The 19,442-nt window shown below is 45.9% G+C and overlaps 1 pseudogene; it reads left to right on the forward strand.

Annotated features, from left to right (window-relative positions):
- The first annotated feature begins 2,247 nt into the window (after nucleotides 1-2,247).
- LOC100606380 lies at nucleotides 2,248-4,138 on the forward strand (annotated as a pseudogene).
- Nucleotides 4,139-19,442: the final 15,304 nt, after the last annotated feature.

Here is a 19,442-nt window from a genome sequence, read left to right on the forward strand (position 1 = left end):
CCATCACTATAGTTTTTTTTTTTTTGATGATATCATAGAAATGGAATCATATGATATATAACCTTTTGAGATTGTCTATTATTATTTTTCATAGTGCAAAACTTGAACTCACCGAAAAGTACGTCAGTAAGTGAATAGTTAAATAAAACAGTCTATAAACATACTGCGAAGTGCCATATGCCAGTTAAAATAGCATAAAGTAGGATGAGTACCAGCTGGAGGGACCAGGAGCTGGATTGGGTATCATTTATTCTTTATTTTTCAGGATCTTTGTTTTTCCTCTGGAGATATCTGAGCTCACAATCTGGGACAATATGGCAGAATCCTTTTTTTTCAGATTTTGGCTTGTTGTGGTAGCTGAAGGGGCTCAGAAACGAAGAGTTTTGGAAATTTAAGGAGCTCCTCAAACAAGAACCTTTGAAATTGGAACTCAAGCCAATCACCCGGACTGAGCTTCCCACGAAGATGTAGCAAAGCTGTTGGACAAACAGGAAAACAGGCTTGGGAGGTGACACTGAACCTATTTCTACAGATCAATAGGAAAGATCTCTGGATGAAGGCTCAGGAAGAGAGAAGAAATAAGCTAAACCCATATAGAAAGCATATGAAAGAAAAATTTCAACTTGTATGGGAAACAGAAACCTGTCTCCATGTCCCTGGGCATTTCCACAAAGAAACCATGAAAAATGAGTATAAAGTGTTGAATGATGCATATACTGCTGAGGCTAGACTACTCACTGTGGTCCTGGAGGGTTCTGATGGAATTGGAAAAACAACCCTTTTAAGAAAAGTGATGGGCCAGGCGCAGTGGCTCACTCCTGTAATCCCAGCACTTTGGGAGGCCGAGGTGGGCAGATCATCTGAGATCAGGAGTTCAAGACCAGCCTGGCCAACATGGTGAAACCCTGTCTCTACTAAAAATACAAAAATTAGCCGGGCGTGCTGGTGCATGCCTATAATTCCAACTACTTGGGTGGCTGAGGCAGGAGAATCACTTGAACCTGGGAGGCGGAGATTGCACTGAGCTGAGATCGCACCACTGCACTGCAGCCTGGGCAACAGAACAAGACTCAGTCTCAAAAAAAAAAAAAAAAAAAAAAAAAAAAAAAAAAAAAAAGTGATGTGGGACTGGGCAGAAGGAAACTTATGGAAGGATAGATTCACATTTGTTTTTTTCCTTAATGTCTATGAAACGAATGGTATCACAGAGACCAGCTTAGTGGAGCTCCTCTCTAGGGACTGGCCTGAGTCTCCAGAGAAGATCAAAGACATTTTTTTCCCCAGCCAGAGCAAATTCTGTTCATCATGGATGGCTTTGAGCAACTGAAGTTTGACTTGGAACTTAAGGCTGGCTTGTGTGATGACTGGAGGCAGCAGCAGCCAACACACATTATCCTGAGCAGTTTGTTGCAAAAAAAGATGATTCCAGAATCCTCTCTGCTTATTGCATTAGGAAAAGTGGGTATGCAAAACAACTATTTTATGTTGTAGCATCCAAAACTCATAAAGCTCCCAGGATTCACTGAACTTGAAAGGAGGCTGTATTTCTCCCACTTCTTCAGCGAGAATAAAGCCTTGAAAGCCTTCCATTTTGTGAGAGACACTGGACTGCTCTTTATCTTGTGCCATAATCCCTGTATATGCTGGTTGGTCTGTACTTGTATGAAATGGTGGCTAGAAAGGGGAGAAGACCTTGAAATAAACTCCCAAAACACCTTCATTCATTTGTTAAAAATGAATGCATTTCATTCATTTGCTAAAAATGATGCATTCATTTTTAACAAAGGTATTTAAAGCAGGAAGTCAGAGTTTTCCACCTAGGGTGAACAGAGCCCAACAAAAAAGTCTGTGTACTTTGGCTGCAGAGGGAATTTGGACACATGCATTTGTATTTTCCCACGGGGATCTCTGGAGGAGTGGGTTATCTGAGTCTGAGGGCTTAATGTGAGTGGGTATGAAACTTCTCCAAAGGAGAGGTGACTGTTTTACCTTCATCCATGTATGTATCCAAGAGTTCTGTGCCGCCATGTTTTATTTGCTCAAACAACCCAAAGATGATCCTAACCCAACCATTAGAAGCATAATCCAGCTTGTAAGAGCAAGTGTGGCTCAGCCTCAAACCCACTTGGCCCAGGTAGGGGTATTTGTGTTTGGAATTTCAACAGAAGAAATCGTCAGCTTGCTGGAGACGTCCTTTGGTTTTCCACTGTCAAAAGACCTAAAGAAGGAAATAACCCAATGCCTTAAAAGTTTAAGTCATGTAAGCTTTGCTTAACGTTCAGTACCAACAAGAACTTCCAGATGTTAGACATGGAAAACAGTAGCCTCGGTGATGCCTCCCTGGCAATTCTTGGCAAAGCGCTGGTTCAACCTGTTTGTAAGCTCCAAAAACTCAAATTTACTTTTATGTCTAACTTTGGAAATGATCCAGAATTATTTAAGGCAGTTCTTCATGACCCTCATCTGAAACTTCTGAGCCTGTATGGCACTAGCCTCTCCCATACTGGTGTCAGGCACCTGTGTGAGACAGTGAAGCATGCAATATGCAAGATAGAAGAGCTGATACTGGGAACGTGTGACATCTCCGATGAAGGTTGTGAAGACATCGCCACTGTCCTGGCCTGCAACAGCAAGCTGATACATCTGTCCTTGGTAGAAAATCCCGAAAAGGACGAAAGAATGATGTTGCCGTGCCCTGGAAATGCTGATGTTGATGTACTGCTGTCTCACCTGTGTCTCCTGTGAAGACATTTCCCACGTCCTTTTCTGGGGTAAATCCCTGTCCCTTCTTGATCTGGGGTCAAATTTCCTGGAAGATAATGGAGCGGCGTCTCTGTGTGAAGCGCTGAACCACAAAGACTGAAACATACAGGAGTTGTTGTTGATGGGCTGTTTCCTTACTTCCGTTTCCTATGTGGACATTGCTGCTGTTCTTATTTGCAATGAAACACTGAAGACCCTGAAACTTGGGTGTGATGAAATAGGAGGTGCTGGTGTCAAACAGTTATGTGACGCTTTGAAGCATCCTCACTGTAAATGAGAGTGTCTTGCACTGCAAACATGGCTGATCATCTGTGCCTGCTGTGAGGACCTCGCTGCGGCACTCACTGCCTGCAAAACACGGAGGAGCCTGAACCTCGACTGGGTTGGTTACCTTGGACCCGATGTGGTGGCGGTGCTGTGTGAGGCTTTGAGCCATCCGGACTGTGCACTGCGGATGCTTGGTGTCACTGTAGCTGAAAGGAAACTTAACCATCTTCCCTACTTCCAAATATTTAAGGCTGCATAAATCTGCCTTTGATGAAGAAGCTCAGAAGAGGCTGATGTCCGTGGAAGAAAAAATTCCCCACCTGACCAATTCACATGAAACTTGGACCAATGAGGAATACAAGATCAGGGATGTGCTCCTCTGATGGGGAGCACCCTGAAGTAGTCTTCTCACAAAGGCTTTCCTTGGTCACAATGGGCCCTTCTCCTGGCACCTCTGTCCTGTAATTGCACATCATGGCAGCAGGTCTGTGATTACAAGGCTACTTCCTGATGGTGTTCTAGCAATATGATTATGGAGAGTGATTCGCTGTGTATGTGCTGATTGTCTTTGCCTCAGTTCTGTATTCCCTTATCTTTATAAATCCTATTCTACCTTGCAATATTTGGAAGAACAAGTACATTAAATGAGTGCTAAGTGCTCTAGAAAGCTTGGCTTTATTTTTTTAATGGGTGTGTAAGAGCATGCATTTGCAGGCACCACAATTCTCTGATACTTCTGACATAGAAGTGACGATAGAATGAATGTGTCTATAGTTCATATTGCTAGCACCCAAACTTTCTGTTTCTAGTTTGTCCAGATTTAGATTTCATCAGTTTTCTTGTCCAACTAAAAAAAGCATTTCCAAATCTCTACTTATCCTTTCATATATGATACTCCAATAGATTTTTCTAAAAATTCAGTATTACTCAAATGCATCTACACTGTTTATGTATATTTTAAAAGACAATATTAAACACCTCACTGCCATAATTTTTTTTTTAAAAACCAAATAGTATAAAGTAGGCCTATATGTGCTAACATAGAATTCCATGACATACTGTTGTATAAAAAGTCTCCAGCAGTGGCCGGGTGCCGTGGATCACACCTGTAATCCCAATACTTTGGGAGGCTTAGGTGGGCAGATAGCGTGAGCCTTGAAGTTTGAGACCAGCCTGGACAATATACAGAGACATTATCTCTACAAAAATACAAAAATTAGCCAGGCATGGTGGCACATGCCTGTAACCCCAGCTACTCAGGAGGCTGAGGTGGGAGGATCACCTGTGCCTGGGAGGTCAAGGTTACAGTGAGCCAAGATCCTGCCACTGTACTCCAGCCTTGGTGACAGAGCAAGACCCTGTCTCAAAAAAAAAAATCACCAACAGGTATATTCAGTATATTATCATTTATGTTAATTCCCTCTTCTTTATGTAGCTTCCATATAAATTTATAGGGAAAGGAAAGCACCAAGTAGTTAGCAATGGTTACCTGATAAGGCTCAAGCATTCTTTGCTTATCCCTAAACCTCATTCCTGAAACCCCCCCAATCCTGAGACCCACCCACAGCCCTGGGACTGTGTTATCAATGTTGTCCTAGTGATACAGAATGGCTCCCATCTAAACTCCACCCTCAAGCCTGGACCCTCCACCCTAAGTAAAAACAGTTGACCCTGATACAGAAGGGCTGGGCTCCCAGCTAAACTCCACCCTCAAGCCAGAACCCTCCATCCTAAGTAAAAACAGCTGATCCTGATACCGAAGGGCTGAGCTCAGGCTAAATTCCACCCTCTAGCCTGAACCCTCCACCCTAAGAAAAAACAGCTGATCCTGATACAGAAGGGCTGGGCTCCCAGCTAAACTCCACCCTCAAGCCGGAACCCTCCATCCTAAGTAAAAGCAGCTGATCCTGATACAGAAGTTCTGGGATCCCCGCTAGACTCCACGCTCAAGCCTGGACCCTCCACCCTAAGTAAAAACAGCTGATCCTGATACAGAAGGGCTCCCGGCTAAACTCCACCCACAAGTCTGGACCCACGGCCCTCAGTGAAAGCAGCTGACCCCATTCCAAATGATTGCCTTTTTGGCCCACACGGCCCCCTGTCCTGTGTACGTAAAAGCCAGACTAGCTGGCAGGAAAAAAAAGAAGAGAGCAACACAAGCTGCTGATGGGCGGGGATACAAGCAGCTGAGTGGGGAGCCGGGAAACAGCAATGAGCATGGGAGAACTTCAGATGGTGCAGCTCTGGAGGGGAGCTCAGCCAGAGATGGCTGGGCTTCAGGGAAATATCACCTTCTTCCTGAACCATCTCCTTTCCAGCTCCCCTTCCACAGAGAGCCACTTCCACTGTTCAATAAAGCCTTCCACATTCATCGTCTTTCAAACAGTTCATGTGACTTGGTTCTTCCTGGACACCCAACAACAACTGTGTCAAAAAGGGCAGGTGCAGGATTCTGTTACCCTCACTCTTCACTGAACTGTTAACACTTAGCTGTCCACAGACTGCAGACTGAGTGAAATGTACCACTCCTGAAGGGGGTCAAGGTGAAGGGAAAAATCCCGTCTCAATAGTCTTCAACCTGCTCCCCAAGGGTCCCTGATTCTGGAGTACATTCCACTGGGAAGTTCCCTCCTGACACTGAATAGGGCTGACCTGTGTCACCAATAGGGTATTATAAATAGTATGTGACATCCAGGGCCACACACACTCTCTCCTCTCTCTCTTGCATCACTTGCTCTGGGGGAAACCAGCTGCCACGTTGAAAGGACCCTCAAGCAGCCCAGTGGAGAGACCCATGTGATGGAGAGCTGAGACCTTCTGCCCACAGCCAGGAACAGAGGCCTCCTTCCAGCAGCCTGTGAGTGACCCACCTTAGAAGTGGCTCCCGAGCCCCAGTTGAACCAGTAGTGTAGCCCTGGTCAACATCTTGATGGCAACCATGAGGAGCCCTGAGCTGGACCAATGGCTATGCCAGTACCAATTTTTGAGCTACAGCAACTGTGTGCCATAATAAGTGTTTGTTGTTTCAGACTGCTAAGCTTTGGAATAACTTGTTGTGTGGATGCATCAGTTATCTACTGCTGTGTAACAAATTACCCCCAAACATAGCAGCTGAACACAACTAACATTCAGTGTCTCACAGATTCTGTAGGTAAGAAGCCTGGGAGCAGCTTAGTCAAGTTGCTCTGGCTCAGGGCCTCTCATGATGCTGGCCAGCGGTAAAGTCATCTCAAGGCTTGATGTGGAGAGGGTTGGCTTCCAAGCTTTTTCATGTGGCTGTCAATGAGCCTCAGGCCTCTGTCACCTGGGCCTCTCCATGGAGCTCTTTTGTGATGTGGCTCCTGACTCCCTCTAGAACAAGTAATGACACAGAGACAGAGAGTGTGAGAGAGCACACCTGTCACCTGTAGGAGCACGTTCAGGCTACCATATCAAGATACCATTGACTGTGTGGCTTACACAACAGGAAATCTATTTTCTCCCAGTTCTGGAAGCTAGAAGTCTAAGATCAAGGTCCCAGAATGTTGGTGTGTAGTGAGGATTCTCCTCCTGGCCTGCGGCTAGCTGCCTTCTCTCTGTGTCCTCACATAGTAAAGAGAGAGAGAAAGCTCTGGTGTTGCCTCTTTCTTTCTTTCTTCTTTCTTTCTTTCTTTCTTTCTTTCTTTCTTTCTTTTTTTCTTCTTTCTTTCTTTCTTCCCTCCCTCCCTGCCTCCTTTCTTTCTTTCCTTCCTTCCTTCATTTCTTTCTTTCTTTCTTTCTCTTTCTTTCTTTCTTTCTTTCTTCTTTCTTTCTTTCTTTTTTTCTTCTTTCTTTCTTTCTTCCCTCCCTCCCTGCCTCCTTTCTTTCTTTCCTTCCTTCCTTCATTTCTTTCTTTCTTTCTTTCTTTCTTTCTCTTTCTTTCTTTCTTTCTTTCTTTCATTCTTCTTTCTTTCTTTCTTTCCTTCCTTCCTTCCTTCCTTCCTTCCTTCCTTCCTTCCTTTCTGTCTTTCTGTCTTTCTTTCTTTCTTTTCGTAAATAGGGTCTTGCTTTATTGCCCAGGCTGGAGTGCAGTTGCATAATCACGGCTCACTGCAGCTTCAACCTCCAAGGCCCAAGCGATCCTCTGGCCTCAGCCTCCCAAGTAGTTGGGACTACAGGTGTACACCAGCATGCCTGGCTAATTTTTTTTTTTTTTGTAGAATTGGGGTTTCACTGTGTTGCCCAGGGTGCTCTCAAACTCCTGGGCTTATGTGATCCTCCCACCTTGGCCTCCAAAAATGCTGGGATTACAAGCATGAGCGACTGCACCCAGCCATAATTTTTTTAAAAGTATTTTTAACAAATGGGGGCTCACTGTGTTGCCCAGCCTGGTCTCCAACTCCTGAGCTCAAGTAATCATCCCACCTTAACTTCCCAAAGCACCGGGATTACAGAAGTAAGCCACAGTGCCTGGCTTCTCTTCTTATAAAGACACAATCCTATCAGATTATAGGTCTACCCTTATGACCTCATTGAACCTTAATGAGCTCCGTAAAGGTCCTATTTCCAAATGCATTCACATTGGGGGTTAGGGGTTTAACATATAAATTGTAAAGGGACACATTTCACCTCACATTGCTTCCCAAGGTGGGAATTACAGCCTTTTTATGACCTAACCTTGGAAGTGACATCTCATCATATGTGCCATGTTCCATTTATTAGAAGTGAGTAAGTCCAGCTCATGTGTGAGGAGAGAGGATTACACAAGAGCATGAATGCCAGGAGGCAGGCATTGGTGGGGGCATCATAGAGGCTGCCTACTACATTAGCAGATAACCAGCAGAAATGGCACAAAACATCTTTCTGCAATCAACTTCATTTCAGCCTTTTAGAAGCATTCAAAAATGTACCGCGGTTTAGAAAATAGCAGTTCTTTCTTTTTAAATTTAATCCCTGTAATAAACAATACATTCACATGGTACAAAAATAATACCTTCCCCTTCCTCTCTTCACCCCTAAAGAGGCCATTACATTTATTCATTATTTGTATATTATTACATGGTATCTTTACGTGAACACATGCAAATACAATGTGTATTCTTGTTTTCCACACTTTTTAACATAAATAGTTGCCTGCTGTAATACTGTATTGCAACTTGTTTTTTTCATTGAAATGTATCTCTTCCTACATCAGTACACAGTTTTCTCATTCCTCTTTTTCAGATGTGCTGCATTGCATTATTTATTCTGATGGATAGCATCATGTAATTTATTCAATCAGTCTTCTACCGATAGACATACGAGTTACTTTCAATCTTTTTCTATTACACAAAAAAGCTGCAATGAATATTCTTATGTATAGGCATTCTCACATGTACAAGTATTCGGGTGGGATACATTTACAGACATAGGATAGATGGGTGAAATGTATTTGTACTTGTAATTTTAATGGATATTGCCAAATTAACCCCCATGGTGTTTGCATTGGTTCACATTTTCGCCAGCTGTGTGTGAGAGACCTTGGGTCCCCACGGCCTCAACAGTGCAGTGTGTTATGATGCTTTGGGATTTGTTCCAATCTCCTAGGTTAAAAAAATGGTATCTCAATATACTTTCATCCTTGTGATATTATGGAGTCAGGTTGGACCTTTTTTTCATATGTTTAAGAGTAATTTTTTTCCTTTCTGTGTACTGTCTATTCATGTGAAAATGACATTTCCAAGTTTCTGTGTTTTTTTCATACCAGGTCCTTAACTAGAGTATCTTAGCCTTCATCTTTAACTCGAATACTGTGGCCCTCAAGACTACCCCCAGGCTCAATGACTTCCTAGAAGCCCCATGATTCAGCAAAACGATTATGCTCACAGCGACAGTTTATTACAGTGAAAGCACGCAGATTGAACCCAGCATATGGAAGCAGTGCACAGGGTGGGCCCAGGAGAGTTCCAGTTGTCCTTTCCCACTGGAGTCACAGGCACAGCACTTACTGCTCCCAGCCATGAAGCGTGGCAACACGCTCAGACTCCCGCCGGCCAGTGAAGCTCTCCCAGTCTTGGTGGGCAGAGTTCTGACTGGGTGATGGTCCTGTAGACTCACCTGACCACCCTCATGGCTGACCTTATTCTCCAGCCCCTATAGAGGTTGAGCAGATAACTGCATTGCCTAAGACCTCCCACCATGAACCACATTGACTACTGTGGGCAAAAGGTCCCAGGTAAACAAAGATACTCTTGTCAGGCAGGACATCCCAAGGACTTAGAGGCTGGCTGGTCAGGAGCCAAGCCTTTCTTGGGGCAAGGTTAGCCTCTACTGCACAATCCCCACCCATTTAGATTCTGTGCATGCTTCAAGACCCAGCCAAAAAGACCCCCCCAAAACCCACGTCATTCGTGCAGCCTTCTTCAACGTCCTCAATGAGCATGAGTAAGAATTAATTTCTGAATTTTTATGCTCCCAAAGCCCTTCCATAACCCTCTGTGACAGATATTAGCCTTGCACGCTGAGATGTCGTGAAGCAGCCCCTTGTTGATATTCGCCCTTTAGATGTTTTTCATTATCAAAAAAAGTACACCCACCCCACTCTCAATTCCAAATGTCTCATCCTTCTCTGGTCTCCACTTCTCACCTGTGTAGCTCACTGCCCCCCCACTCTTCAAATCCTGCAGTTCTTTTACTGCACCTGGATCTGTATTCCGTTGCTCCTACTTCCTTCTCACGTTTCACCACTCTCCTCTTGGGGAGGAAAGGTTGACCTCCAATCAGAACACACACAGTTCGTCTTCACCTCTCTCTGTGCTGAGCTTAGACACTGTGTTCCACGGTAATCATCGAACTCTTGTCTATAACCTCAGCGCTCTGGGCTCTCTCTTCATCTGTTAGATTCGCCTGCAAAAACAGCAATTCCAGGTAAATCCAACTGTGCATCTACATTGCCCCTGCATGCAGGCAGCTGAAAGTAACTGGGGAAACACCCGCTGATGCCCACTGGCCTCGCTTCAATTTTCTGACCATGAATTTCAGTGGATGCTCAGTGCAGTCTAGAAACCCCTTTATAGCTCCCAAAGCCATTTGCTTCCTGTTCACCGAGTACAATAGAAGTAGGAAGAGAAGAATTTTGTGAGCTCTCAGAGCCATATCTCTCAACCTACGGATAGGTTCCATCCTGTTACAATGGATCAATGCTTTGTGCTCTGATTTAAGGTCAATCCTTCTCCTTGGTCAGTGCATCGCATCTATCAACTACGTGGGGACATTCACATTCCAGAAGTGGTTCTCTTATCCCCTTGCAATATTATGTTTCTTCTCACCACTGGATCAGCCCTGCAATATCTTATAATATCTCTAATTTTTAAGAAAATTGCTATCCCACCTTTTCTCTTTCCTCTCCTCTTCTTTATTTTAGCAACACGCATTAGAAAAACTGTCCACAGTATTTTCCTCTCTTCACTCTTTTGTTAAGCTACTCTTTTGCTCCCAGCACTCAAGAAAAGAAGTTCCTGTCTAGATGACCCGTGATCTCATTGTTGCTGAACTTCATGTTCAATTCTCTGTCTTCATCTTGATCTGCCTTTAATCAGCATACAGCACCATTGATCGTTTCTTGTTTCCTGAATCGACTTCTTCCTTCCTGAATCGACTTCTTCCTTTGGGGACCCCACTCCCTCCTGTTTCTTACCTCCCTCCACTAGCACCTCCCTCCCCATCTCCTGGGCAGGTTCTTCCCTGTTTTTCAATTCCTTAGGTCTCTTTTTTCTCCTCTCTCCTCTTTTCCTTCTCTTTAAATACAATCTACAGGTTAATGACTCTCTAGTCTGTGTATCTACCTTGGACTCAAGATTTTCACCTGCAGCATCTTTCTGGATATCCCTCCTCGTATATCTAGCATAGATCTCACTTTAACATGCTTAAGGCAGAACTCATGAGTTAGTGCGCTCGTGCAGCCATCTTCCCCGTCTCCGTCAATGGCAACTTCATTTATCTCTATGCTCCAGCTGAAGACCCTGGAGTCACCTGGACTCCTCCGCTTCCCTCACGCCGCAGTCAGTCCATCAGCAAACCCTTCCACACAATCAGTCCATCGGCAAACCCTTCTGGCGCTGTCAGCTTCTGAGGACTTCTCACGAGCCTCATCTCTGGGGATTGTTGCACTGATTTTCTACCTGTTCTCCCTTGATCCACTCTTGCCCTGTTCCAGATAAATCTACTAAAAATAAGTCAGATGATGGCTCTCTTCTGCCCCAAACCTCCTCGGATTATTGCGATGGTCTGCTACCTGGTCTCTCCTCTTCCATCTTTGACTCTCTCTCATGCATTTTTTGCAGAGCAGCCAGAATGCTTCTTTTAGGACATCCGCCAGATTGTACCTCTCCTGTCTTCAGAATCGTCTGATTACTCCCATATCACTTAGAGGGAAAGTCAAACTCGCCCTACCCCATCCTTGGCCCCTGTCTGCTCTCTAATGTCACTTCCCAACGTGTCCTCCTGCCCACCCAGTTCATCATTCGTGCCTCCAACACTCTTTCCTGTGATTCTTTGTGGCTTTCTGCATCATTTCCTTCAGATATCTTCTCAAATACCCCTCTCTGACTACCATGTAAATAAGAGCACCCCTGCTGCAGCCATTCTGCTCCCCTTATTTTGCTTTATAACACTTATCACTCACACCCCCCACACTCACACCACACTCACACCCACACACACTCACAGCCACATGCTCACACCCCCACACACACTCACCCCCACATGCTCACATCCACACACATACCCCCACACCCCCACACACATTCACACCCCCACCCACACACCCACACCTCACACACAGACACACACCCACACACACATCCACACCCCCCACACACAGACATCCCCCCACCCCCACACTTACACCTACACACCCACACACACGCACCCCCATACACTCACACACCCACACATCCGCATCCCCACACACAGACTCACATCCCCCCACACCCCCACACTTACACCTACACACCCACACACACTCACACCCCATACCCCCACATACATTCACACCCACACCCACACATCCACACCCCCATACACAGACTCACACACCCACACACACCCCACACTCCCCACACACAGACTCACATCCCCCCACACACAGACTCACACACCCACACACACAGACTCATACACCTGCACACACAGACTCACGTACACATCCCGTGTATTTGTCTCTCTCCATTAGCATGTAAGTTCCAAGAGAGAAGAGAGTTTATATACATATATAAAGTCTCTTTTTTTTTTTTTTTTTGAGATTGAGTTTTGCCCTTGTTGCCCAGGCTGGAGTCCAGCTCACTGCACCCTCTGCCTCTCAGGTTCAAGCGATTCTTATGTCTCAGCCTCTGGAGCAGCTGCGATTACAGGCACCCGCCACGATGGCCGGCTAATTTTTTGTATTTTTAGTAGAGATGAGGTTTCGCCATGTGGGCCAGACTGGTCTTGAACTCCTGGCCTCAGGTAATCTGCCCGCCTCGGCCTCCCAAAGTGCTGCAATTACAGTCGTGAGCCACCTTGCCCGGCCCAAGACTTTATATTTTTTCCATCACTTTCTTCTTAGCAACCTGAATGGTACCTGGCATGTGGCAGTGCTCAGAACATATTTGTTAAACAAACCAATGTGCTTTATGTTCTTCCTGTGTGTTCTTCAAATTCTTTAAAGGCCCTTTCTTCTCCCTAAGACAGTCAGACTTTTGAAAGAGACTGCCTGCTGTAAGGGCAGCAGATGATCAATTCTTTTATACAAGGACAATGGTGCAAGAAAGCAGCAGAGGCACCTCAGCAGGCCAAGCTTTCTCTGCCCCCATTCTGTGTACAAGGCAGCATGGCTGGGGGAGGAGCTGGCCTAGAAGCATCCTGCACACAGGAGCCAGATGGACACCACAAGCACCCTCCGTGGCAGAGCCCGGGAGCCAGGGACAGCTGGGTCAGGGCCTGCTTTCCTTATCACCTGTCCAGTGAGGGCCGCTGACTGAGAGATGGTGGTGAGACACTTCAGAGTGAGCAGTGCCCCAGACAGGCTCAAATGACTTGCAAGATAACCCGATGTGAGGGCTCAAGAAACTTGGAGGAGTAGTGGTGTGAAAAGAAAGCTTCCCATTCTTGGCTAAAGAGGGATTAGGAGAAAACTGAATTCCAACAGGTGTATGAAAAGGTGCTGAACCTCGCTAATCATCAGGGAAATGCAAATCAACACGGGAGGGAGATGCCACCTCACGCCTGTTGGGTGGCTGATATGGTTTGGCTCCGTGTCCCCACCCAAATCTCACCTCCAGTTGTAATCCCCATAATCCCCACGTCTCAAGGGAGGAGGCTGGTGGCAGGTGATTGGATCATGGGGGCCGTTTCCCCCATGCTGTTCTCATGGCAGTGAGGGAGTTCTCGCGAGATCTCATGGTTTCATAAACGGCAGTTTCCCGTGGGTTTCTCTCTGTCTCTCCTGCTGCCTTGTGAAGGAGGTTCCTTACTTTTCCTTCGCCTTCCGCCACGAGTGTAAGTTTCCTGAGGCCTCCCCAGCCTTGTGGAACGTGAGTCCATGAAACCTCCTTTGTTTATAAATTACCCAGTCTCAAGTAGTATCTTCATTGCAGTGGGAAAATGGGCTAATACAGTGGCTATTAGTGTTAAAACTGTATTACAACGATGAAAGGTGTGTTGGCAAGGATGGGGGAAAAGAGAACACTTACACATTGTTGGTGAGAATGTAAATTGGTAAATTTGTACAGCCTTGATGAAAAATGGTATGGAGGTTCCTCAAAAAATAAAAAAAAAATAGAACTCCTATATGATCCAGCAATTCCACTTCTGGGTACGTATCCACAGGAAATGAGATCAGTGTATTGAAGAGACATCTGTAAACCCAAGTTCCCTGCAGCACTATTCACAGCAGCCATGCCATGGAATCAACTCCAGTGTCCACCAGTGGATGTGTGGAGAAAGAAAATATGGCATCTGTATACACACACAGGAGTATTATTCAGCCTTAACGAGAAGGTAGTAATGGTAATGATGCCATTTGGGATAACGTGGATGAACCTGGAGGGCATTATGCTGAGTGAAATAAGCCCAACACAGCAAGGCAAATACGGCGTGATCTCACCCATAGGTGGACTCTAAAGTAGTCAAACCCGTAGAAACAGAGCAGAAGGGTGGTGACCAAGAGTCAGGGGTGAGGGAAATGGGGAGATGTTGTTCAAAGGATGCAAACTTGCAGTCATAAGACAAATAAGTTCTGGAGACCTAATGTGCTGTGTGCTGATAGAGTTAATAGGCTGAGGCAGGAGAATGGCGTGAACCCGGGAGGCGGAGCTTGCAGTGAGCCGAGATTGCCCCACTGCACTCCAGCCTGGGCGACCGAGTGAGACTCCATCTCAAAAAAAAAAAAAAATATAGTATTTGCGAAGAGAATAACTCTCAAATGTTTTGACTACACAGAAGGTAACTATGTGAAGGGATGGGTGTGTTAACTAGCTCGGTTGTGACCATCATCTCACAGTGTATATGTGTTTCAAAACCTCACGCTAGGCACATTTGAATATATAATTTTTTTATTTGTCAGTTATGCCTCCATAGAGCTGGAAGAAAGAATGAAAGAAAAAAAACCCTGCTGTACTTCCTTCTCAGGAGACCAAATAGGTGAGTGCAGCCCCTTCGGGTAGAATTATGTGACTTAAACATGGCCTTGCTGCCCTGAACTGGTGTGTGGACTCCTGGGGCTGAGACTGAGCCCATCTGATAATCTTTGTACACAGTGGCTGCCCATGAGTCTCTAACTCCGTGCCTTGCACCAAGTCGGTGCCCAGTGAATGCTTGATAAACTGCAAGCACCCACAGTGTTTGCTAAATATATGAAGAGACATACGGTGTGTAGCCGGCTCCAGGTTAGAGGAGTATCTCAATTAGGGCACCTCGGGGGATTCTCCAATGGCTCAACTAAAGACACCTGGAATTTAGCTGGGGCAGCCCTGGGTCAGGGCCATGGTGTTAGGCAAAGTTGACTACTGTAAATAGCACCTCAACACAGCTTATGTCCTGCTCCTATAACAGTGCCACTGCATTGGGGAGTTCCTTCCACATGGTGATTCAGGGACCCAGGAACTTCCCATCTTGGGACTCTGACCTCCTGTGTGGCTTCTTCATTCAGCTGGCAGATGGGGCAAGGGAGGGATCGGGTCGAGAAGGTGCTTATAAGCCAGGTCTTCATTCAACCATGAATTCACTCCCACTCACATTCCACTGGTGAAACGTCAGCCATTTGGCTTTGCTTAACTACAGGGGAGACTGAGAAATCCTGTTAAGCTGCGTTCCCAAGAGGAAAGGAAGTTGTTTTGGTGGATACCTCGCAGCTTCAGCCACAGCAGTGGAACGAAGCAGGTGCCTCTCCTTACTCCCTATCCTCTCCCCGTTAGGTAGCATCCAGGTCGGCTAAGCGTGCTGGCTTCAACAGCAGGGATGTGAGGTGAGGGAGGACACCCATGCAGGAGGAATGGAGACGTGTCTAAGATGGGGGCAGACGGCAGCTTCAAGGGCTCCCTGATGAATGAGCAAACGCTGGCTCCAGCATCTTCACTGCGTCACCTGTAAGTGCATTCCTTGCTGTGCAAACTGTTGCTAAGTATTTTTAGTAAGGCCAAAAGTTCCCCTAAGCACCGTAATTATCTTGGTTGGAGATGTCAGGAGAGTTTACCGTTAAAGAAGGAGGCGGCTGCTGCAAGTGTGATCATAAGGTACACTCAGTGCTGCTTTTATGGCTGTGGAACAGACCATTCCCACAGCTGCCTTTACATATGGACAGGGAATTCAAGTGTCCTTTGGGGAGCTGTAGAAGGGTAATTTCTCTTCAGTAGACCAGGGTAAGTTATTCTGACCCACACGGCTCACACCTCAGGAGGCAGGAAAATCAATCAGCACTCTGAAAATCTTCCCTCATTAGGCCAGGCTCTGATGAGACCCCATGGGTCGTGCTGGTCTGAAGGCAGCAAGCAGGCCGGCTTCCACAGAAATAGAATCAGCCTCATGTAATAGCTTTCTTGGAATTGGGGGCAGTCTGAGGGAAATAGACCCTGGGAGCTTGGATCTTCTCAGGAAAGGAAAAGTCATTTTTAAAAAAGTGGGGTCATGGCCAGGCATGGTGGCTGACGCCTGTAATCCCAGAACTTTGGGAGGCTGAAGCGGGAGTTTGAGCCCAGGAGTTTGAGGCCAGCCTGGGCAACATAGTAAGACCCCATCTCTACAGAAAAAATTATAAAAATTAGCAGGGTGTGGTGGTGGGCACCTGTGGTCCTAGCTACTCTAGAGTTTGAGGTGGGAGGATCGCTTGAGCCTGGGAGGTTGAGGCTGCAGTGAGCTGTGACCACACCAATGTACCCCAAGCCTGGGTGACAGAGCAAGACCCTGTCTCAAAAAATAATAATAAAATACCAAGTGGGCTCAGAGAGAGGTGATCAAGTGTGATGCTCAACAAAGTATATTTGGGATGTAGATTCCCCCAGTTCGAGGTCAGGCATCACCCATGACCGGTTTTGTGATCTTGGGCAGAATTCTTAACCTCTCTGTGCCTTAGTTACCTGTATGGAGAATGGAGGTGATAAGTCCCATATCAGTCAATTTAGTTTTATTTGTGCTGCAGAAACATAGGACCCCCCCCCCCCGCCACCATGTCAGTGACTCATCAGAGATTTATTTCAGGGCCACATTTTGTGTCTATTGTGATATAATGAACATCTTGTTCATTCTGTGAACTGTGTTTACAGAACAGCTCTTGCCCGGGGTGTTGCTGGTCTTAGGGGAGAAGAAAAAGAAGGGAAGTAAGGGATCTTTTCATGGCACTTAAAACTCCTGGGAGCAGCAAAAAAAAGTCACTTCTGTTCCCATTCCAGTGGACTGAGCAAGTCATGTGGCTGTGTCGACGTGGGCGGGCAGTCACGTACTGATTCTCCCATAGGGACTGTTGTTAAGGAAGGAGCGGGAGTGAATATTTTAAACAACTGCACAGTCTATCCTGGGTCCACAGTCATTCATTGAAAACCTTGGTGCTCAATTGAGCTTTAAGATTTAGAAATTTAGGCGAGGCGCGGTGGCTCACGCCTGTAATCCCAGCACTTTGGGAGGCCAAGATGAACGGATCACGGGGTCAGGAGTTTGAGACCAGCCTGGCCAATATGGTGAAACCCCGTCTCTACTAAAAATACAAAAATTAGCCGGGCGTGGTAGCAGGTGCCTGTAACCCCAGCTACTCAGGAGGCTGAGGCAGGAGAATCACTTGAAACCGGAAGGTGGAGGTTGCAGTGAGCTGAGATTGCGCCACTACACTCCAGTGTGGGTGACAGAGTGAAACTCTCTCTCAAAAAAAAAAAAATTTAGAAATTTTAAGTTTTATGCATACACACACAGACGCACACACACACAATCTCTATCTTTCTACACATAGATGGATACATAGTATGTTAATTTATAGTATCATACTCAGGATTACCTCCAATCTGAGGTAGAACCCCATAATATAAAAACAATATTTCTGTAGTAAAGCATGTAAGACAGCAACAGTAAGTGTGCTACCAAAGCACTTTATGTAGTTTTGTATTATTCCAGCAAGTTTTCCCACGAAATATTTTGATGCAAACCTATGAAAAAAATTTTGAATTTGAGAGCGATTTTTTTTTTCCAAAAAAATTTCAGAATTGTGGATAAGACATTGCAGATCTGTCAGGATGATAAAAATACTGTATAAATGCCCTTACTGCAACTCTGGCATATAGCAGGAACTCAGTAAATATCGATATTAATTTTTAAGAGGTAGAAGGGTTTGGAACATCCCCTTAGAAAAATCAACGACAGGTGAAAAGATGATTGAAGTAAGACAATGATGGTCTACGGAATACCATATCCAAAACCCAGGATGTCCTCAGCTTGACACGCTCCCTGCCCTTAGAGGAACTATGACGTCTCTTTTTCTTTTCTTCTGAACAAGGATAGATGAAATCATCGAATTTAATTGTCTCTGCTTTACTCTGGGGTTCTTCTAAATTATTAGTTGTTCAGCAAAGCCCTTTCATCATTACTGGAAAATTGTATCCTCCTTTGGATCTGGGGACCTCCAATGAGGCATTCCCTTTCTGCTGCCTTTCTCAGCCCCCAAGGTGACCTTCCCATCCTCCGTGCCATCTTTCTAAGCCTTGCTGAGCAATGACAGCCAACTGTGTCAAGCTATTTCAAAAAGACTGGCCTAAAGCCGCTCTTCCCTGGAAGGACATTTGCATTCACATAGGACTGGAAGCACTTGAACTTAAAGGAATTTCTAAAGCAGAAATGGCTGGCCTCCAGCTACCTAGATGGAGGGAAGGATCATTTGAGTCTGAGGACTCCCTAAGGTCAGAAAGCTACCTTGGGAGAACATTTGATCATTAATCAGATCTCTCAGCTTTGCACGAAGATACATTTGCAGCCCACCACCAATGCCACCCCCTCAGCCCTGGTCAGTGGCCCGGCTTGCAGCTGCTTTGCCAGGGAACCCGAGAGAGAGGCGATTTTTCACAGCCCCTTTGTCCTACTAACAACCAGAAAATCCACTCAAAGGTCATTTTTGTTTTTGAAAGATGTGACATTTTTTCAGCGAGTTAATGACACACTGGGGAATTGCAGTGTGTAGGTCTGTGGTGCTCGGTTCTAAGAAAGACACATGGCTCATATTTGAGTTTCAGACTTGGGGGAAATTAGTAGGATTTTTCACTGCACATGCTCAGTCCTCAGTTTGCCTCTGTGAGTTTCAGCTTGTAACGCCTGCGTGTCGGTCAGCCCTCTCCCCAGGCAGCTCCCGGGTGGACAGCTGGGTGTTTGGCTTTCTTCTGGGAATTTTTGTTAATGTAACATGCTTTCTCTGGATGCACCTTGCAGACACAGTGCTCATATTCTTCCTCTGCAGACTCTTCTCAGCTGGTCTCTTCTTGCTGCCCCTCGACAGTCCATGCCCCCAGCACTCAGAGTGACCTGCAAAGGTTGCACACAAGGTCCTGCCAACCAAGAGCTTCTTGCTGCACTTACACTAACATTCCAGCTTCTTTTTTTTTTTTCTCTTTTGAGATGGAGTCTCGCCCCGGCTGGAGTGCAGTGGCACAGTCAGCTCACTGCAACCTCCGTCTCCTGGGTTCAAGCGATTCTCGTGCCTCAGCCTCTGGGATTACAGTTGCCTGCCACCAGGCCCGGCTAATTTTAAAAATTTTTAATACACACAGGGCTTCGCCATATTGGCTAGGCTGGTCTCAAACTCCTGATCTCAAGTGATCCATCCGCCCTGGGCTCCTAAAGTCCTGGGATTACAGGAGTGAGCCACCGTGCCTAGCTGTGTTCCAGCTCCTATTGCAGCCACCAGGCCCTCTGCATGTGGCCCTGCCCATGGCTTCTGTCTCATCTTCCAGCATGGCCCTCCCTGCCCT

This window comes from Nomascus leucogenys, chromosome 10, assembly GCF_006542625.1.
Source record: "Nomascus leucogenys isolate Asia chromosome 10, Asia_NLE_v1, whole genome shotgun sequence".
NCBI lineage: Eukaryota > Metazoa > Chordata > Mammalia > Primates > Hylobatidae > Nomascus > Nomascus leucogenys.